Source organism: Miscanthus floridulus, chromosome 2 (genome assembly GCF_019320115.1).
Source record: "Miscanthus floridulus cultivar M001 chromosome 2, ASM1932011v1, whole genome shotgun sequence".
NCBI lineage: Eukaryota > Viridiplantae > Streptophyta > Magnoliopsida > Poales > Poaceae > Miscanthus > Miscanthus floridulus.
The window spans coordinates 151,365,883-151,377,239 of NC_089581.1; the positions used below are offsets into that span (position 1 = coordinate 151,365,883).

The 11,357-nt window shown below is 56.4% G+C and overlaps 1 pseudogene; it reads right to left on the bottom strand.

Moving 5' to 3' along the window:
• Positions 1-409: 409 nt before the first annotated feature.
• Positions 410-2,390, bottom strand: LOC136537265 (uncharacterized; annotated as a pseudogene).
• Positions 2,391-11,357: the final 8,967 nt, after the last annotated feature.

The window sequence follows — 11,357 nt, forward strand, 5'->3', positions numbered from 1 at the left end:
CCTTTAAAAGTTGGTCGTCACCTACATGTCATCGCTCGAACTTTTCTTTTCCCTCACGCCATTCCGTCGGCATTTGCCCCTAACGGTGGGTAACGGCTCTGGAGAATGACTCAGCTGCCCTTGGGCTTGTACGAGCGTCTGAATTTTTTCGTTTCCCCTGTGCCATTGCCAGGCCAATTGGCTTTGGCGCCAGAGACGCCGCTGTTGGCGCCAAAGGACAGGGATTTGGCGCCAAAGAGCCTGCCCTTCTCCTCCTATATATTGGCGCCAAAGGCCAGGGAGTTGCCACTCTCCTGAGCCCTCTCTCTTTGACAGCCATGTCACAAGGTAGCAGCAGCTATGGTGGTGCGCCAAGGCGGCGTGTGCTTTGCCCGAACTGCAATGTGTCGGAGATGAGGAGATGGTGATCCTACAGTTTGGGAAGATCGAGGACGACGCGTTCACCATGGACTTCCGGCAGCCTCTGTCTTTGGCACGAAGCTGGCCTGTGAATAACTTGCTCGGTTGGGCCGTCAGTCATGTGGGGGTCACGGATTAGCTGATATAGTCTGAACTAGCATGCCCTGATCTGGGGTAGAAAAGGCTACGAGAAACAAGGGCACACGGTGCCCCTAGCTTGACAGTTTCTTAGTCGGCCGATGATCGAGTACATGGATGCTCGTCTATGTTGTTGAAGAGATGACGAGGACCTTTATTGTTGTAATGGCACTCCCTTTCTTTTGGTGAGATTACTCATAATGCCTTCCTCCAATCCAGTGTGCTGATACCCGTTACCTTATCTTATAGATGACGTAGAACCGCATCTAGTTGTGGTTGCCGCGTGCTAATGTTTGATCAACCAAGTAGGGAGCAAACATGAGTGATATGATGTATTGTATTTACTGTCCAATATATATACGGGTACTATACCGATATTTACCTACATCTACTTTGTCTCTTTGCATAGTTGCATTGCTGCGTGGAGCATTGCAGACATAAGCATGACTTACAATTTACAACAGACATATTCCTAGATAAGCACATGATGATGATCGGCATATTACCCAGTAGCACTACCTTGTACGGAGCAACACTGGCACCGTGGTCATCCAATTAAACCAGCCTTTTTTCTGTCACCTGAACATTCCGGACAGTGTCGATCAGCAGTAAACAGCAGGCGGTGCGATCACAACAAACGCCAGAACAAGTTAAAGTCACTTCAGCGGACCGTGCACACGTATGTGCCGTTGGCCGCCATGACCGTCCACCCTGGCCGAATCAATGGAGCACCACGGCAACGGAGCGTGTTTCCTGGACTGCACATGGAGCCCCAGGAAGGACGTAGCCGGGGGCCGAGTCGACACGGACGGCAGCGCGCGCGAGAGCCACGACTCCGACGGCTACTTGGGCAACGGCGGCTGGACCAGCGGCGGCTGCGGCGGCGACAGCACGATCTCACGCCCGGCAATAACGGTCTCCTTGTCCTCCAGAAGCAGCGGGAAGCACGATCTCGCTGGTCCTCGAGACCTGCTTCCTCCGCGCCGACGAGCCGTGGCCGCGATCCTCGTTTGACCTGTCGAGAACCAGGAGCAGCCCCAGATGGCTCGTTTTCGGGTGCACCGCGGCCTGCCCCCCTCGGCGTCTGTAGAGCTCGCGCACCGTCCTGTCCAGCTCCGACTCCGAGGCCACGGTGGCCGCTGGCCCCTGGCCCCGTCAGCCCGCCGCGGCCTGATCGGAGCAGCGACTTGACGTACACCCCCTCCCAGGATTGCTGCGACATTCCATTCCACCAGGCGTCAGTTGTTTGGGACATGGCAATCAATTCATTATTCATCAGCACCCAAGCAAGTGAATTGAAGTTCATGCACGCGAGGAAATGGAGCAGTGACAGCAATGGACTACCATGCTGGAATCGTCTCCGGTATGCTGCAGCTGCTGCGCGTTCTGCAGCAGCGGATCCATTACCCTCTTGCTCCCGCCGCAGGTTGACAGGAACGGCCTGCCCGTCCCTCGCCGCGATCCGCAGGAGAGCAGCAGGGCGCTCTTCACGCACCGGGTGGGCAGCAGCCCGCACCGCCTGGACGCGAACCCCCGCGTGCTGTGCGCGTCGGACTCGGCCTCGTCGTCGTTCCCGCCGTCGTTCTTGCGTTCAGGAGAGAGGGGCGGCAGGTGGTTCGTGGCAATGTGCTGGAAAAGCAGCCGCCTTTGGCTGCACGGACCCCCGCCTTCCGGAAGGCGCACGGCGGGGATCCAGCGGCCACGGCGTGCGCAGCGGGCAGGAACCGGTGCATCATCACGCCGCCGCGGGCGCCGGGCCCCGGCCCCGCCCCCGCGGCGCACAACGACGAGGTGGCCCAATATGTCAGTGACCCAGAGGGCAAGGAGTATATTTTTCTAGCCCGGTCCCACATGTCAGAGCCGCCAGACGACCACGCCGCCGCGGGCGCCGGGCCCCGGCCCCACCCCTGCGGCGCACGACGACGCGGTGGCCCAATATGTCAGTGATCCAGAGGGCAAGGAGGATATTTTTCTAGCCCGGTCCCATATGTCAGAGCCGCCAGACGGCCAAAACCCAGATAAGAGTGCATCATTTTTTTTAAGGGTATATAGATAAAAGCCTCCCGTCCTCTGCTCCTTCCTCGTCGGCAATAGCCATCTTTTCTCTCACGTCTCCGGCGATCACCGTCGGTTGCCACGGGTGTCAAAGACCATCTATCCTCGGCCCGCTGTCCGATTTTACTTTCCCCTTCCGATCTCGATCTCGTTTGCTTCGATCTCAGATCGTAATCCCGGGTGGTTGGTAGATCCCCGACGGCATCCTTGCGGTGCTGTGCTAGAGGTCTTGTAGTTCCACTCTTTGGTTGATCCGAGGTCAGCAGCGTTTTCGTTTTCGTCCACCTCCAAAGTCACCAAATTGGCGAGCTCGAGCACCGTGGCACGCATCCTCAGCGGCAGATCGTGGTGAGCGGCTTCAATCGACGAGATCCGGCGGTGCGTCAACTGTCAGCAGCGCCGTCATCTTCGGCTACACCTTCTTCGACTAGGGTTCTGCATCGACCAGATCCGGTTCAGCGGCGTGTACTCTATCGCTCACCCTTTCTTCTCTAGCTAGCATCGTTTACCAACCAAGGGTTGCGAAGCCTCTATCTCCGTGCAAAATTCCGTAAGCTGCGAGCGATTGCTGAACGGTGGCGTACGGCGGGGAATTGTCCTTCGGTTTGGGTTGCGGGACGCGTGTTTCCGTGTAAAATCCCTCGATCGAGCCTCAGTTCCAGGAGTTGGGATTCAATGTAGCACACGATAAGAGATGTTTCGACTGAACCTGTTGCTACACTACTTGTTCATTGCTGTTTCACAATAAGTTTTGCATCATGGCGCCTTCCAAGCAGCCTAAACCTTTAGTGCAGACGCAAATCTTGTTGGAGCAGATGTCGACGAGTGCTGAAGGGGATCGATCCCGTGGGGGCAAGTGATGGACAATTTCGATCTCCTATTCACCAGGATGAACGATATCGGTATCATTCAGCAAGAGGTTAAGCAACAGTTAGCTGACACCAATCTGAAAGTGGCTCAATGTACAGCAGACCAACAGTTCATCGCTCAACAAATGTGTGCTAATGGTCAGGCAGTTGCTCAACTGACTCTGAGACACTTTGAGAGGGAGGCTGGTTCTGTCAGTGCTGGGTCAGTCATAGCTGATGATGAGATTGAGTTTGAGAATGTCTTTGCCAATGGGAAACAAAAAGCTAAGCCAGAACCATCTCACCAATACAAGTCCACCAAGCCACCACCAAAACCAGAATCATTGCCTCACCACACCTTGCCCAAAATGCATTTTCCCTCTGCTGATGGTACTCAACCAAAGATCTGGCTGGACAAATGTCACTACTATTTCTCCATCTATTCAATTCCTGAAAGTTTGTGGGTGGAAGCAGCAACAATGCATCTGGAAAGGAATGCTGCCAAATGGTGGCAAACTTATAAGTTAACTCATACTGCAGTTACTTGGCAGCAATTTTCTGCAGATGTGCAAGAACAGTTTGGCAGTGATGATTATAGATCAGCCATCAATGAGCTTTGAGATCTCAAGCAAACATCTACTGTGGAGGAATACACTACAAAGTTTCAGTCCTTCCAATATGATGTGACTATTCATGGGCCTAGTTATGACCCTCTGTTCTTTGCCACTCAATATGTATGAGCTCTCAGGGATGATATTAGAGCTGTGGTGGAACCCCAAGTCCCAACAACTGTAGAAAGAGCTGTTGTCATTGCCAAAATCCAGCAAAAAATTGTGGACAGGAGCAACATTAAGTATCAACAGGAGCAACCTAATCCCAAAGTTCAGCATGCAAAACCTGAAGCCAAACCTCCATCCATATATGGCAATCTCTGGAGGCACAAACAATTGAGGGACTATAGAAAGGCTAACAATCTATGCTATCATTGTGGAGAAAAATATGAGCCTGGTCATGCCGAACATTGTGCAAAAAAGAACAAGCCCCAGCTCAATGCCTTGGTGGTTAATGATCTGGACAAGGAAATCAATGAAGACCTGTTGAATGAAATGGCTATCGATGAAATGCTCACTGAAAATTTTGGTCAGTTGTCTATCAATGCTATGGCCGGTACTGAAGCTGCTAATTCAATCAAGTTGAAAGCAACAGTGAAGAACAAAACTATGCTCATCTTAATCGACACTGGCAGCAGTCACAATTTTTGTTAGTTCCCATTTTGTCAATCTCACTCAGCTGCCTACTGTTCCCATGAAGCAGCAGAAGGTCAAGCTAGCCAATGGCAACTGGATGACTACAGCTAAACAAGGGCCTACAGTGCTACATTCCAGGCCACACATTTACCACTGACATGGTAATGTTGGACTTGCTACCATATGATGCTATTTTAGGGTTTGATTGGCTCCAAACCTTCAGTCCCATGCAATGTGATTGGGCATGTCCAAAAGTCCCCTTCCCATTACCTCGAATCGACCAAATCGTTGACTCCACTACGGGATGCGAAACCCTATCCTTCCTTGATGCGTATTGCGGTTATCATCAAATCAAGATGAAAGAGTTCGACCAGCTTGTGACTTCTTTCATCACACCATTCAGCATGTACTGCTATGTGACTATGCCGTTCGGCCTCAGAAACGCAGGGGCCACATACCAGCGGTGCATGACCTAGGTCTTTGGCGAACACATCGGGCGGACCGTCGAGGCCTATGTGGATGACATCATGGTCAAGTCCAGGAAGACCAACAATCTCATCGATGACCTGGAGATAGCCTTCAAGTGCCTCTGAGAGAAGGGCATCAAGCTCAACCCCGAGAAGTGTGTCTTCGGGGTCCCCCGAGGCATGCTCTTGGGGTTCATAGTCTCGGAACGTGGCATCGAGGCCAACCCAGAGAAGGTCTCGGCTGTGACCAACATGGGGCCAATCTGAGACCTCAAGGGAGTATAGAGGGTTATGGTATGCCTTGCGGCCCTGAGTCGCTTCATCTCGTGCCTTGGTGAAAAAGGCTTGCCTCTGTATTGCCTCTTGAGGAAATCGGAACGCTTTTCTTGGACTCCCGAGGCCGAAGAAGCCCTCGTCAAACTCAAGGCACTGCTCACCAATCCTCCCGTCCTGATACCGCCGGCCGAAGGCGAAGCCCTCTTACTCTACGTCGCCGCAACGACCCAAGTGGTCAGCACGGCCGTGGTAGTCGAGAGGCAGGAAGAAGGGCATGCTCTACCCGCCCAATGACCTATTTACTTCATCAGTGAAGTGCTCTTCGAGACTAAGACATGCTACCCTCACATCCAGAAACTGATCTACGTCGTAGTCTTGGCTCGACGCAAGCTACGTCACTACTTTGAATCCCACCCGGTGACCGTGGTGTCATCTTTCCCCCTGGGAGAGATAATCCATAACCAGAAGGCCTCGGGTAGGATGGCCAAGTGGGCCGTCGAACTCATGGGGGAAGCTCTATCCTTTGCGCCTCGGAAAGCAATTAAATCTCATGTCTTGGCCGATTTCGTGGCAGAGTGGACCGACACCCAACTGCCACCTGCCCAAGTCCAGGCGGAATGCTGGACCATATACTTCGACAGGTCCCTGATGAAGACCGGGGCAGGCGTGGGCCTGCTCTTCATCTCACACCTCGGAGTACACATGTGCTACATGATTCGGCTCCACTTCGCCACCTCCAACAACGCAGCCGAGTACGAAGCCCTCGTCAACGGCTTGCAGATCGCCATCGAACTTGGAGCACGGCGCCTCAACGTGCGGGGCGATTCGTAGCTCGTTGTCGACCAAGTAATGAAGGAGTCGAACTGCCATGACCCCAAAATGGAGGCGTACTACAAGCTGGTACGCCGCCTTGAGGACAAGTTCGACGGACTCGAGCTCAACCATGTCGCGCATAAATTCAACGAGGTCGCGGATGAACTGGCAAAGATGGCGTCGGCACGGGCCACGGTCCCTCCGAACGTCTTTGCTAGAGACCTCCACAAGCCTTCCATCGACTACACCTCGGCGGCAGAAGCGGGCCCGCCGGTTGAGCCCACCATGGGGCTCGAGGCCCCCTTTATCGCCGAGACTCCTTCGGCCGAGCCCGAGGTCATGGAAGTCAACGCGGAGCCTCCCGAGGCCAACCAGGGCACAGACTGGCGAGTCCCGTTCCTTGATTGCCTCGTCCGAGGAGAGCTTCTTGCAGACAGGACCGAAGCCCGATGGCTTGCTCGTCGAGCCAAGACTTACGTCCTCAGCAACAGTGAGTTGTACTGGCGAAGCCCATCTAGCGTCCTCCAACGATGCATCACCACCGAGGCAGGTCGAGCCCTACTTTGGGACTTGCCACGGGAGCCTACGGCCACCATGCAGCACCTCGGACGCTCGTCGGAAACGCTTTTCGCCAAGGGTTCTACTGGCCAACGGCTGTTGCTGATGCCACCAAGCTCGTACGCTCCTACGAGGGATGCTAGTACTACGCACGATAGATGCATCTCCCGGCCCAAGCACTCCAAACCATCCCCATCACATGGCCGTTCGCCGTGTGGGGGCTCAACATGGTTGGGCCTCTGCAGAAGGCCCTCGAGGGCTACACCCATCTGCTGGTAGCAATCAATAAGTTCTCCAAGTGGATCGAGGCTTGTCTGATCAATCAAATCAAATTCGATCAAGCAGTGCTGTTCTTCACTGATATCATCCACAGGTTTGGGGTTCCGAACACCATCATCACTGACAATGGGACGCAATTCACCGGCCGCAAGTTCCTGACGTTCTGCGACGACCACCACATCCGTGTGGCCTAGTTGGCCGTAGGACACCCTAGGACAAACGGCCAAGTAGAACATGCCAACGACATGATCCTACAAGGCCTCAAGCCAAGAATATACAACCGGTTTAAGAAGTTTGGCAAGAAATGGCTTGCCGAACTCCCATCAGTCATCTGGAGCCTGAGGAACACTCCGAGCTGAGCCATGGGGTTCACATCGTTCCTCCTAGTCTATGGAGCCGAGGCTATCCTCCCCACTGACTTGGAGTACGGTTCCCCGAGGCTACAGGCCTACAACGAGCAAAGTAACCGCACCACTCGCGAAGACGCCCTTGACCAACTGGAGGAAGCCCGAGACATTGCGCTGCTACATTCGGCCAAGTACCAGCAAGCCCTATGACGCTATCAAGCCCGGCGCATTCGAAGCCGAGACCTGAAAGTGGGCGACCTGGTGCTGAGGCTAAGGCAGAGCAACAAGGGCCGCCACAAGCTGACCCCGCCATGGGAAGGACCGTACATCGTCGCCCAAGTGCTGAAGCCCAGGACCTACAAGCTAGCCAACAAGAAGGGCGAAATCCTCACCAACGCTTGGAACATAGAACAGCTACGTCGCTTTTACCCTTAAATTTCCAAGCATTGTATACATTGTTTCTCGAAATACAATTAAGAAGCGTTCTTTAGTTGTTCTAATCTTTCGAGAAACCCCCCGGGCCCATCAAGGGCCTCAGCGATACGATAACTCCATTAGAGAGACTCGGCTCTGCCTCTGTAGAACCGAGCCTCCCTCGGGGGCTAGAAGGAAGGACTTCCCCCTAAGTCCCACGCACCATTTTTTAGTTGTTTTTCAAAAAAAATTCTACGCCAAACTCTCTAGCATGCTCTGACAAATCAATTGTAAAAAACCTAAGGACCGAAAGACTGTCTCAAGGCCAAAAGGCCGGCCGAGTCGCGAGACGGCCTACGCCTCTGGGCTACGGCACTCCCTCACCACCTTTTGCCTAAGGGGCAGCTTAGGCTCTGAGGAAGTTTTTTGCAAGAGATATGTCCAAAGACGAGATAGAGGGCAGAGGCTCGGAAATACAATAAAAACGATTAAGAAACATAGATGCATGAGTACTTTAAAAAGGCCTCGATGGCCACCAGCGTTATGATATGGTAACGTAATCCCTAATCTATTTACATGGCCTCTTGGGCCTAGGTCAAGGCTCAGGGTCTCCAGCATCGGTGGACGGCGTGGGAGGGACCACCTCCTCTTCAAACAGCTTCGCCAGTGCCGTGCCGGGGCCCTCAGCCACCTCCATCAGCTTCACTACCTCCTCATCGGCCTCCTCGTCATCCTCGGGCAAGACATAGCCATCACTGATGGCCTTGAGGTCGATGCCGGCGTAGTGCGAGGAGACGACGGCCAGGGCACGCTTAACACCCGCGTGCAGCGCCCCCTAGAGTCGCTCGCGCACTTGGCCGCTCAACGCGACCAAGCGGCTCCTAAGGGAGCTGCCCGACTGGGCCCCCTCAACCTCCAGGGCCTCGCACACGGTATGGGTGGCACTCTGCAGCGCGTTGTGCTCCCCGATCTTGGCCTCGAGCACCGCCTGCACTGCAATAGAGGCATCGGCTGCCCGGGTGACCTCCTTCTCCAACCCTGCACCAAAACAAACTGGATGGGGTTAAGCACAAAGGAAAACAAGCCAAATAGGGGCGGAGGCCTACAGGACTCACCCTCGGCTTTCTCTTTCCAGTGCTGGGCCTCGACCCGAGAGGCCTCAGCTTTCTCCTTCCAGCCCTGGACCTCGACCCGAGAAGCCTCGGCCGCCCTGGAAGCCTCCTTCTCCAGCTCTGCATCACACCAGGGAGTTAGGAGTCGAGCGTAAGAAAAATAAGTAAAACAAGGGGAACAGGACTCACCCTCGACCTTTCCCTTCTAGGCCACAGCCTCGGTCTAGGAGGCCTCGGCCACCTTGAGGGCCTCTGCCAGGGCGCCTTTCGTTAGCAGGTGCGCACCCTGCTCCGCCCCTAGCTGCCCAGCAAGGGCCTTAGCAGAGGTCGTCGCTTCTTCAGCCTGAGACCTAAAGGTGTCCCAATCGCCGGCCACCCGGGTCAGCTCCTCCTCTAGCTCCTTGACCCGTGCCGCCAAAGGGGCGACCTGCTCCTAAGCCGTGGCTGCCTCGGCCTTCATATCGACACAGCGAAGGCGAGGTCCTCCACCTCTGTGCTCGCACCGACAGAAGCTCGTTGGCGTCGGCGAGCAAGCCCTTCTGCCGCTAGAGCTGGTCCTAGACATCCCTCTCCCGTCGGAGGAACAATGACTTCCCGAGGGACCGGGTCTTCAGCTCCTGGATAGGCAAAACAGGGGTCATTCACTGCGAGAAAACTCAGAAAAAGACGACACCACATGAGAAAAGAAGGCGTGAACCTGGGTGACCCCGGGCAGATCGTCAGCCACGACGGACAGCGCTGTCCGCAGCGACCGCTCCGCCAACTGGCGGTATTGCTCGAAGGTGTCCCAGCGCCCCCCCTCGGCCACGTCCTCGAGGGCGAACAGAGGCTCCCCCTCAGGGTCGTCCTGGCTCTGCCACAAGACACGCGGGTGATCCCACCCGCGGGGCTCGGGTCGTACCCGTAATTGGGCCGAGTTTCCCTCGCCAGAGGTCAGAGCCGGCTGCTCCATAGTGCCGGCCGCCTCGGCATCGACCACCTCCTTCACCCGGGAAGTATCGTCGGAGGAGATAGAATGGACCTCCACTTCCCGGGCGCTCTCCTACAACGGTGACGGGCCTTGGACCGGTGGTGGTATTGAGGCTTGCCCCACCTCTGCCTCCACTACCTGGGCCGCCGGCTTCGCCGCGCTCACGTCGGCTCTCGCCACCCCGGCCTCGGTGGTCTCGGGGGCTCCAGTCCCTACCACTTCGGCCTCGGTGGTCCTGGACGCCCTAGCCTCCATCGCCTCGGCCTCGGAAGTCCGAGGGGCCTCTGTCTCACCCTTGGAGGCCTCGGCAACATAGGGCGCCTTGGCCTCATCTGACTCACGGGCCTCGGCCTCACGGGGCGTAGGCGTTTCCTCCCCCGCTCGCTCCGTGGCCGCCCTGGTAGCCTCCCCCTGGGCGACCAGCTCCTTCGGGTTGGCCCTCGCCGATGCCACGCCGCGCTGTACGACGGCCTGTGCCTCCACCACCCGTTGAGCGGTGGAGCCCGTGCTCACCTTGAGCGACTTGCGTGGCGCCAGGGTAGGCACCTCCGCCTGATGCTTCCGGCTGAAGGAAAAACACCCACCTGGTCAGCATATGACCGTAAAGCGAGCGGGAAACAATACGAACTCCGCTAAAAAAACACTCACCTCGAGCGGGGATGCAACCGCTTCAGCACTGCGACCCTCCTCTACAACGGCGGTGGTGGCGGTGGCGGCACGGCGTCTATATCCGCTGGTGCCGGCTGGCCCTCACCAAACTCCGGTGCCCCCTCGGTCCTCTGCGAGGGCAGTTGCGTCACCCCCACCGCCACCTGCTCCACCTCTGCCGTCGAGCCCACTAGGCTGACGGTGTGCTTTCCTAACGCCCGTGCCTCAGGCGTGTCGGCCTCGGCCTCGGGGTGGGCGGTTGCTGGCCCCGAGGCGTCCTCTCCTCCTCCTGGAAGCGTTGGGCTGCTTGCTGATGCCCCGGGCACTGTCCCCTTGATGTCGGGGAGATGGTCCAGGGGACCCCACCCTATCTCGCTCTCGTCATCTCCGCCCGAAGAATCCTCCGACAACGACGGCGATGGAGACGCCTCCACTGGAAGACCGTCCTGCCTCTGCTGCCGGTGGCGCTTCTCCAGCTCCTCGCGCTTAAGGACCTTTCTCTTGCGCTTTGCCTCTGCGGCGTCCTTTCGCCTCTTCTGCGCCTAAGCGTGCGCCCGGTTCACCGCCCGCCGCTCTGCGTCCTCGGGAACGGGCAGCGGGGAGGCTCGCATGTCCCTCATCCCCTGCGGGGACGGTGAACACAAATAAGGGACCGAAAAACGGTGAGGAACAAGGAGGCCTCCGGGGCTGCAGCAGCGCGTGACTTACCAGAGAGAGGTACCCTCGCGATGGGCGCATCGCGAATGGGGTCAAACCATCAATCTTCAGCCGCCCCTCCACCGTCTC